Source organism: Hydra vulgaris, chromosome 11 (genome assembly GCF_038396675.1).
Source record: "Hydra vulgaris chromosome 11, alternate assembly HydraT2T_AEP".
NCBI lineage: Eukaryota > Metazoa > Cnidaria > Hydrozoa > Anthoathecata > Hydridae > Hydra > Hydra vulgaris.
The window spans coordinates 6,616,252-6,628,496 of record NC_088930.1 but is presented as its reverse complement, the minus strand read 5'-3'; the positions used below and the strand labels follow the sequence as shown (position 1 = coordinate 6,628,496).

The following is a 12,245-nucleotide window of genomic DNA, read 5'->3' as shown; positions in this document are numbered from 1 at the left end:
AAATGAAAAAATTAAAAAAATAAAAATAAACAATATTTCAAATACACAAAAATTCATTCTTTAACTCAATGTTTATTACTGTGCACTGACAAGTTCTTAAAGTATTGTATTGTTGTTTTATCATGTAAATATTTTTTCATATGTTTTCCAGGATATAGATCATTGGGCGGTGACAATTTGGCAAAGGTCAAACAGAGAAGTGAAGTACATGTATGCCCTTAGTACAGTCTAACATTACAAAAGCACCAATAACAATATTTAAGTTATTTTGGAATAGGATAGCATTTAGCAATATAAGCAAACATATATCATTTTTAGTATTGTTGATGGTGTCAAATATTTAGCTGAAGCTAGAATCTTCATATATTTTTCTTTTGAAAGTATAAAAAAAAAACAATAAATATAAATTGTAGCATAATTTATGTACTATTTAGTTAATCAATTAACTTTAAAATAGTTTTTTATATATTGACTTTTCTGGCCTTTTTTGAAGCAAACTTCTTGATCACTACTGTGAAATCTCTTGATCTAACTATGTCACTTTCAATGCATAATAAAGCCAAATCATTTAAGCGAGGTTGTCCCATTGTTGATCTAAGTTCATTCTTAACTCTTTTAAGGACTGAAAAAGATCTTTCTCCAGTACAGTTTGTGACCATAAGAGACAAATAAATTCTCAACACAGTGTAGACATTCACAAAGGTATCGGTTAAACTATTCTTAACTAGAAAGGTGTACATTTGCAGTTCAACACAATCAGTTTCATTGGGCGGTGACAAAAAGTAAAAAAAAAAAAAAAAAAGTCACGGGCCTTAGGGCCTATTTTTTTTATAAGGGCCTGGGGCTGCAGCCCCATCCGCCCCCGCCTTAATACGGCCATGCATGTACATACATATATATGTAAGAATGTTTGTAAATACTAATAATATTTCTTTTAAGTAATATACTATATTACTAATATATATACTCTTCCTCTTCCTCGAACTCTTCCTGATGATCCAGCAATGGTGAAACTTAAAGTAGAAGATAAAAGTTAGATAAGTGTTTTTTACTAATTTATTATTGCTCTGTTCTTTAAGAACATTAAGCACTCTATTTGTAAAATACACTAACATAATTTACATATACATATATACATATATATATATATATACATATATATATATATATATATATATATATATATATAAATATATATATATATATATATATATATATGTAAAACATATCCATGTTATGTATATATATATATATATATATATATATATATATATATATATATATATATATATATATATATATATATATATATATATACATATATGTATATATATATTTATGTTTATATATATATTTATATATATATATATATATATATATATATATATGTATATATATATATATATATATATATATATATATATATATATATATATATATACATATATATATATATAAAAATTAGCAAAAATATTTATCTATCTTTTTTTTTTGTTTCTCTATTGACAGGATCATCAGGAAGCTTGGAGAAACAACTTGTTGAAGAAAAAAAAAGATAGATAAGTGTTTTTACTAATTTATTACTGCTCTGTTTTTTAAGAAAACTGAGCACTCTATTTGTAAAATATAATAACATAATTTACATATATATATATATATATATATATATATATATATATATATATATATATATATATATATATATATATATATATATATATATATATATATATATATATATATATATATATATATATATATATATATATTGATCCCTGCCCTAACCCAAACCCTTTGATGTGTTATCATCACCTTGCGAGTTGTCTCTAAATCAATCAATGTATGTACGGAAGCCCTTGCCTATCCTTAAAGCAGTGTGATGTCATAGCGTTAACCAAAGTATGCAATATATCTTTTTAGTACTGTTGGTCCGATATGGGAGTCCAAAAAAAATTATCCAAAAAATATATATATATATACATATATTTATTTTTTTAATTAAAAATATTAAAAAAAAATAAAGTCTGGGTTTATCACTGCTAACTTGCAATAGCAACCTCTCGTGCACGTTTCTTTAGTTATACTTAGTTGATGGTAAAAAATTCAGACATGGATAAAAGAGAATTAGAATTGAACCAATCTTCAGAAGTAATTACATTGACTAAAGTAAATGGTTTGATTCAGATTTGTCTAATATTTTTTATGTGGATTACTTTTCTGCTTACTCTGATTGGAAGTAATTGTTGTTATTTTACAAACCCTTTAGTTAAACAATTTTGAAATCACAAATTTTATTTTGAGTTTAAATATTATACAGTACAATCTCTCGAGTTAGAGAGATTTTTGAATTATTGAAAGTTTTCTTCAAATAAGGGCATTTCAGGGTGACTTAGCATTTAATCGAATTAAGGATATTTGAATTAGAGTGATTGTACTTAATGTACAAAATAATGTACTTTTTGTATATATAAATACTTTAAGGGTTACTCCATATAAAATTATCTAGTTTTTTAAAAGTTCCACAGTGTCAGTGTTCCACAGATTTTCTTTAAATTTCAACACCCACAGAAAAAAAAATGTTACAAAAAAATGCAATCCTAAAAATTTCATACTCGGTTTTTTAGTTCATTTCATAATTATGATTGAACATATAAGAGTTATGATTGAATATTACCATACAAGAAATAAGTTTATAAATCCATTATCTTGAAATGAAACTTAGCATATATTTATCAGCGTAAATATGTTTATTGCAACTGACAGGTTTACAATAATTTTGCATTGATGTGCAATGTGTAAATGCTGTTTAAAATCTTCATCTGTCATTCTAGTTGGCATATTCTAGTTTAGGTTTTGCACAAAACTTGCCCTGCAACACTAAATAAACATTCACAGACAGCACTTGTTGGCAAATCAGTATTTAGTTCAAGAAAGACATTATTCAACAGTGAAGATCTATGAAGTTCATCAAGTGATTAACAGTTACTACAAATGTATTTTGAAACAATATTATTAGAAACAGTACTAGTGTTTCAAATGCTCTATATTGAAAGAAACATTCTTCAATTTCACACATGAATGCTTTAGCTGCAGATTATTGCATGACATTAATTTATATAAAAAAATTTAAAAAGAGGAATTGTATTTATGGTAAAAAAAGAGTTTTGTTCTCATTACGTTTATTTAGTGAATTAAAAAAAAATCCTGATTTCCTGTTGTGTTTGGATTTTGAAAGGTACCAAAACAGCTTAGCTATGCTTATTTATAAACATATTTTATTACTTCGATCATTGCGTTGTGTATTTATATAGCCAAGTTTGTTTTGTTTAATATGCAGCCTTGGATCTTCATACAGATGGAATCTAATGCCAAGTGTTACTGGTTTCAATTTTCAGATATCACGCATGTACTGTGGGGAGGTTCGTTGGATGCAATCGCTCCACCTTTAGTACCGATTGCTCTCTTTTTTTACCAATTTTTATGCAAACTTTGGAATAAAAATTTGTCAAAATATTTATTTGTTTCATTAAACTGCCTCACTTTTCAAAAAAGACCCTCACAACCTAAAATATTTAGATCTGGATATTGTTTGTGTTATACAATAGATTCTAACCAATGTAGTTCAAATACTTTTGTACTTTTCTCTGAAAGTAACTCATTATAAAGTAAAAAAGTCAGCCTTAAAAGTAACAAAAGTAAAATTACCGCGTTGTAAATGTAACTCTTTACATGTAGAAGTACTGCAAAAAGTAACAAAGTATTGTAACAAAGTAAATGTACTTTGTTATACTTTAACCTGTAGCAAATCTAATTTTCTTAATATTTTGTTATTTAGCAAGTATAAGATACTTTAACTAAAAAAAAATTTTTAAACTGTTTAAAAAAATTTCCCATTTTGGTCAATTTTAATTTAATCATAACTTTTGAATGGTTAATCAAAATAAAATTTTCAGTGTTGTCTTTTTTTCATACATACTGTGGCTTTTTATTTTAAGAAAATCTGAGGTGTTACCTTGGGGATCATTTTATATGGAATTTGTGAGTTAATATTAGCAAGTTTAAATTTTTGTAACTATTATAATTTCAGAAACAATTGAAGAGAAAAGTTCAAAACCTCTTTCTGCTTGGAACATGTTTTACATGGAAAATAAAGTAATCTACAGTAATTAATACATTTGTAACTTCTTTTTTTTTGCATCAAATCCAGATGTTGCAAACTAAATGAATTTTTATTAAAGAAATATTTAAAATCTGCTGTAAGGTTACTTTGTTATTTAAACCTGACTTCTTTCTTTAGTATGGCACAGAACTGTTTGAAATGGTTTTAGGCTCAAATTATTTGCAAGTTTTATTATTTATAAACCAGTTATAACTGTTATAATTTAAATTTCCAGTTTCTGGTTTCAACTTTGTTGAAACTGATATTTCTCTTTTGCATCGACGATTTCTCCAAACCTATTTCAAACTGGTTTTAATTTGATTTCGACAGAATAGCTAAACTCATAATAATTTAAACCAATGAAAAGTGGTGTTCATTTGTAACACATTTGTGTTACAAATGAACACCCTTTTAAATGAACACTATCTATATATATGAACGATATATATAAATAGTTGGAAGTCAGTGGTGATGGAAGGTCAAAAAATTTGGAGTTGATGTGTGATACATTGATGTGTGAGGGAAAATGTTAGATAAATAAAAGGTTTTTATAGCACATACTGGCCCTCAACAAATTTAAGATCAATGAAAATGTCAATGAAAACTATTCTCAGATCCTTATAGAACTTTAGTTCAAGATAACAAATCTATTGTGATTAAAATCCCAGGTGCTCGTCCAAGATTTGGAAACTACTTTCAAATAAACCGATTTTGCTAAAAAAATGTCAATGTCAGGTTTGAATACTTTTTTCTCAGTAATATTTTTTTTCTGGTCTTTCAATTTATTGAAATAATTATTTATAATTATTTCTATAAATTGAATTAATTTGGTACTATTAGATTATTATTATTAGATAAAGGCTTTTTATTTATATTTTCTTTTAAATTGATACAATTATGAATTCTTTTTAAGTAAAAGTGAAGACAAAAAATGTAAAAAGTAACATCTTTTACATTTTTACAGATGCTATTTTTGAAATGAATTTGATATATGGTTGCCAAGAAACAATATAAGTAAAAAATAAATCTAGAAGACACAAAGTATATGACTCATTGAGTACATAACCATTCATAAATATAGGAACATCTAGATCACTATGTTTATATGGGTCAATATAGTTAGTTAGGGTAAAGTGACTTCAATAAGTGACCAAATTCCAGCCTGTTTCCTTTTTAGTTTCTGTATTCTGCTAATGAATTAATTTTTTTTCCAGATAAGTATGAACGCAATAAAACAAACAAAACAAGCAATATAGTAACAAATATTCATGTTATATTATAGCATTTTCTACTACAAACATCGTGTTAACATTCAGTTTAAATGTATAGACAGGGTAGTATCAAACAACGAAGAAGTGTGGGGATAAAACTAAAAAAAGCTAGTTTTACCAATAGAGGGTGTTATTTTTTAAGCCATATTTCGGTTTTCACGACAGAGTTCCAACTCTGTCGGTTTTCACCAACAGAGTCCCAGATTTTACCAACATAAACCTTATGGTTTATGTCGGTAAAATCTAGGGGGGGGGGGGGAAGGGGTCTGGTAAAATCTCCACCTCTCAACACACACATCTCCGTCGGCACGGCCCTGTGTATGGAATATGTTATTAATTTACTAACAATTATTAATTTATTAACAGTTATTATTATTTATTATATTAATAACAGTTGTATTATATATTTTTATTATAAACATTACACTTATTTCAAAATATAGTGAAATATTTATATTATAAATATTACACTATATTTTGAAATTCTTAATAGTTAATTATTGCTTTATTATATATTATATATATATTTTAATTATTGGTTTATCATAATAATTGTAGTTATTACTATAATGTAATATAACAACAACTATAATTGTTATAATAAAAACAATAATTAAATATTAGGAATTTCAAAACATAGTGTAGTCGAGTCATTTTTCCTGAAGCAATGCGTAAGGCGTTTTGAAAAAAAGTAAAGAAATTATAAGCAGATATTATTTTTAAGGCGTTATTCGGAACTAGTGATTTTTATGAATTTTTTAAAAATAATTATTTTATAGCGTTTGTTATCATTTATATTAGGTTTTGATTTTTTTGAAGTAAAGGCGTTTTGAAAAACGGCTGTAGTGTTCGTCTGCGCAATTTTCATTTTAAAAAATAAATAAAATTATACCCCGAATGCTGAAAAGCTTATCTTTCTAACTATGTACGATTGTCTAATAGGTTTATTTATTAACATTTTAGAAATAAAATTGTTAAGATAAGGTCAGAATTTTGTCACGTTACCCTATTGATATTACTTCAAACAGATATACTACAAATTTGTTGTTGTCGTATCTCATTACCTAGATGTTGCAAACTTTAAGACTTCTTGATTTCTTTCGCAATAATTATTTAAAAATGTTTCAGCTTCTTTTTCATTTGTAAGTAATGCAGAAATATGTGCCTTGAAACATCGAGTTGTCCCCTCAACAGCATTAATATTAAAGTCAATGCTGTTGAGGGGACATTAAATTAATATTTTGTTGCGTGTTCTTTATTATTTTTAACATCAAATGCAAACAACTCTAACGCAGTTTCGAAAAGTTCACTTGTGTTTTTTAGACCATTAAATTTGTCTGATACAAGCAATGCAATTAAAAGTGGTTCACTTATGTCAACGTTTTCGCTAGTATGAACTATATTTGCTAACCCTTCTTCTACTTGAATAAATTTATCTTCTTCTGCGTTGTCGAGTATATTCTTCAAGGTGCTCATATTTATCGCACTATTAAAATCACTACTAAAAATAATATCACTTTTAAAAAATCAATAAAGATAAAATTAGCTTCTGCTCAATGAACAAAGTGCTGAATTATAGAGCATAGCCCAGGAATCGGGTCATTACATTTTTGCACTGGGGCAATTATGAAAGAACTCCCCCCCCCCCCCTAAAATTAATATCACAGCTACACTGTGTACAACACTTAACATTCATCCCTGAATGTGTTGTACAACTACACTACACATTCAACACTGAATGAATAGCATATCTGTTTTCATTGACCAAATCAAAACAAAAGTTGAATAAGTCTTTAATTTCTATATAGTTGTTACATTCATACATTGCAAAAGACGACAAAGTTAAATTATTTATTACGTTTTGTTTAAGGCCTAATTGCTTGAGCCAAAAATCCCACAACCAAAACACAAACATATATAACACAACAACATTTACCACTTACCGGACAATATCATAAACAATTTTAAAACAAACCAAAAAAGTTATTTATTTTAAAATTTTAAAGTTACAAACATTTACTCATCAAAAAATAAATTTGCGTGATATTGAGTTTTATTAAGATATTGAGATTAATTGTTCACTTTTTTTATGACATTTTTTTCATTAATAAATATCCAATTCAGAAATATTTATTTATTTAAGTTATAAACAATTGAAGATGATCGACAATTTCTACAAAAAATTTAATTTAATTAAATTTGATTTATGTATGCTTTTTCAGTTGCTCTAAAATAAGGTGAATAGATGGCCAACCATCAGCCTAATAATTGCATTTTTAGGCTGTGGCATCAGACCCATAACTATTAAAAATAAAATAGAATTTCGCAAAGAAAATGAAAAATGATAATCATATCTAGTCGTCAAATAACTTCGTCATCGTCATAATTTTCGTTTTCATCCTGAAGTTTCTTCAGCCCTGCAAACAAAAGAAAACAAATCTCAATAATCAGAAATTTATTTATTATATATATATATATATATAAATATATATATATATAAATATATATATATATATATAAATATATATATATATAAATATATATATATATATATATATAAATATATATATATATATATAAATATATATATATATATACATATATATATATATATATATATATATATATATATATATATATATATATATATATATATATATATATATATTAGTAGTAGAAAATCACTTAACAAAATTTTTTTCCATTTAACACTGTGTTTCATCAACAAAGATTCATCAGAAATGTTGTTGAAACACAGCGTGTTCATCAAACTTTGTTGATGAAACACAGTGTTAAATGGAAAAAATTTTTGTTAAGTGATTTTCTACTACTAATATAATTGCTCTGTTCTTTTAAGAACATTGAGCACTCTATTGTGTAGAATACTTTTTAAAGTTGTTTAAATATATATATATATATCTATATATATATATATATATATATATATATATATATATATATATATATTATATATATATATATATATATATATAAATAAATATATATAAATATATATAAATATATATATATAAATATATATATATACATATCTATATATATATCTATATATATATATATATATATATATATATATATATATATATATATATATATATATATATATATATATATATATATATATATATATATATATATATATATATATATATATAGACACACACACACACACACACACACACACACACACACACACACACACACACACACACACACACACATAATATTACTTTTTTTGTTTTTAAAAGTTTAATGTTAATTTTTTTTTGGAACCATCTCTTAGTGATGGAAGCCGTATGCTTTGGATCATTATCATTATCCAGTATTGGCATGTTGTCATTAGCATAAGAAAGCATTATTTCTTGAAGTATATTAGTATAAATATCAGCTGTCCTGCCTGTTTAAAAAAAAAAAGACCAATACTAAATGATGAGAAACATCCACACACCATAATAGTTCCACCACCAAACTTCACTATTTTCTTAGTATAATGTAGGTCCAACTCTTTATTTGGTGGTCTGCAGAATATTTACAAAAAACCTGATTTCTAGCTTTTATATGTCTTTTTTTCAATAAAGGATAAATAATTATCTAACTTAGGCTAAAACTTCTAAGTGATATTGAAAATAAATTTGCTTTATCTAAACGCCCTTTAATTGTACGCGTTTAAATATAAATGTTACATTCAACTCTAAAATGTTTTTAATGATGTTGCTGGAGATAAGCAGATCCTTTTTAGCTTCAAGAATAATTAATCATTCTTTTGCAACCTCTAGATTCAACACACTTTAGTGTTTTAAGAGCATTTTGAACCATTCCAACACAACGATTAATTATTCTTGAAATCTCTCTATATGACTTTCAACTGTTTTTACTCAGTGGCATTGGAATGTAATAGCAGTTTGATATGTTTGCTAAAACAAACATATCAAACTGCTAGAGTTCAGGATTTAAGGGGAGGGGTAGATGTAACCGTCTTTGACTAAATATGAAGGAGGCTGGCAATTCTTTTCCTACACCTGTGATATTACCTAATCACCAAAGTCAATACATACACTGAAAAAGTGATAGTTGAAATTTAAAGAAAAAGAAAATTTCTTTTTTTTACCAATAAATTTTGAGCCATTTTAAACAAAGTTGTTAGTTACATGGGAAAAGTAAAAGCTTGAGAAAGAGCTTAATAGATAAAAATAAATTTTAATTAACATTAAACTTTATAAAAACAAAAAAAGTGAATCAGTTATCATCAATAAGTGTGAATAAAATGTATTTCTCTCTCTCTCTCTCTCTCTCTCTCTCTCTCTCTCTCTCTCTCTCTCTCTCTCTCTATATATATATATATATATATATATATATATATATATATATATATATATATATATATATATATATATGTATATATATATATATATATATATATGTATATATATATATATATATATATATATATATATATATATATATATATATATATATATATATATATATATATATATATATATATATATATATATATATATATACATTTACATTTCATGATTGTGAATAGAAGGGAAAGAGACATACAATATAAATATAAATTATTTTGCATATGTTATAGTTTGTTTAAATTTTTTTTGAGAAGTTTCAGATAGACTGTTGCAGTAATAAAGTTGAGAGTTTATAATGCCACAGATAAATACTTTTGCAGCATCTTTGGTAAGATATGGACGAATATAGTGAAATATTTAGTAAGTGTTTTGTAATTAAACAAAAAATTTTATGTGCTGGTCCATAGAGAATGTTATATATAATATATAATACATATATACATAATATATAAATATATATATATATATATATATATATATATATATATATATATATATATATATATATATATATATATATATATATATATATATATTATATATCAAATAATTTTTATTACATTTTCTTGCACTTTAAATCTAAAATAACAAGAAAATGAAGAATAATGAGAAAGACTTATTGCTGCATTAACATTAACCCTCAGTCTAAGGAAAAATAAAATCCTTAAAACAGCCTTGAATAACCATGTACTTCATAAAGTTATATTTGAATTATATTTATTGTTAACTACTTCAACCTGTTTGTTGGCCAAATCTTTAAGAACCCAAACCGGTATACTATTTTAAAATTAGTCTGTATACATCACTGATATATGTTATTTTTCAATATATGAGTAAACCTTATTTTATCACAAACCTTCATTGCCCAGGTTTCACTGCCAACTATCAGAATACTCTGAACAGATGTATAGCTTTGCTTCAATCTTTACTGATGAACCTTTTTGTTTATCGCTTATTTGAATATGCTATTATAATTTACGAGCGTTTATAACTCGTTACTGTAAATATGTCATAAAATATATGGTAGATAATTATCCCTAGGGAGTTTTGTTGATTACGATAAGTTGTATACATAAATTGTGAAATAACACATATCAAACAGAGTTCTTAAACATAAGTATAGTTGTTGTTTTTACACTTTTGATATTAGAAGTGCAGATAATAATGGTATATCTTAGGTATACCTTACTCTTAACCTTAATGCTTCTTATGGTCAGCTTACCCATTTGTATTAAAATTTACCTTATCAGTATTTACCGAAAAAAATATTATATAATCAAAACAAATGATATTAATTAAACCTTGTATACCACCACATCCTTTATGAAACTAGTGTTTACAAACTGTACAAACAATAGTTTGCAACAGTAGTCTAACTTCTTTCCTACACATGGCCATTTTCTGGTATTTTGATTGCTCATAAAAGCATAAAGTCTCCATCTCCACTTTTGTATTCCCACTCTCCATCTTTTGTTTTAATTGCTGTAGTGATATTTTCATACATAGCTAGGTTGAATCGTATTTTATGTACGTAAACTATAACAGTAAAATGCGCAACTTTTTTGTTGCGTAATAAAAAGTAATTAAAAAGTTCTTTTGTTTTTGGAATATTTTTAAACAAATGATTTTGCATAATTAAGAATTTCACTAAATTTTAAATTTTCATAACAACTTTTAAACTGAAAATATTTGTAAAGTATAAAAAATTGTTTTTTTAAAAACTATAAAATGCCAAGACCGCAAGCATCTCGCTTTATTGTTCCAGATAATGAATTGGTACAACCGAATGACATTTTAACTTCAAGATACAATCTTACCACATTAGCTCGTATATTATCAGATGAAAATGCTGTAATAAATTGGTGTGCCCGTAATCGGCTTATACGTAACTCATTTCTGTGCACTTCTTGTCAAAATCAATGTGGAATTATAAATCGAAAAGGAGTAGTCGACGGAAAAACTTGGTTTGGCTACAATGTAAAAAAAAGTTTAGCATCAGAACTGATAGTTTTTTCGCCAGAAGTCACCTTTCCATCTATCAAATTATACTGATAATGTACGGATTGGCTGTTGATTTTCCACAAAAAGACATTGCACGCGAAGCAGAAGTAGATCTCAAACACACTGTAGTTGATTGGTCAAACTTTTGTAGAGAGCTTTGTGAACAGTGGCTCGAAGAAAACTCATGTGAAATTGGAGGTATAGACGTTACAGGCCAACCAATTGTGGTAGAAATAGACGAATCAAAGTTTTATCACAGGAATCGTGGCCTATGGCGTCAACGTCACTGGGTATTCGGGGGAATTGAGCGTAACTCCGGAAAATGCTTCCTTGTTGAAGTGGCTGATAGAACAGTTGAAACACTTCGAGCTGCCATTGAAATATGGATATTACCGGGCTCACATATCATATCAGATGGATGGGCAT

The 12,245-nt window shown here is 25.9% G+C and overlaps 1 long non-coding RNA gene across 1 annotated transcript; it reads right to left on the bottom strand.

The window, feature by feature from the left end:
- Positions 1-7,211: 7,211 nt before the first annotated feature.
- Positions 7,212-11,334, bottom strand: LOC136087177 (uncharacterized). Its single transcript, XR_010641598.1, has 2 exons — positions 11,120-11,334; positions 7,212-7,847 (listed from the first exon to the last, which is right to left on the bottom strand). It is a non-coding gene; the product is annotated as an uncharacterized LOC136087177 (long non-coding RNA).
- Positions 11,335-12,245: the final 911 nt, after the last annotated feature.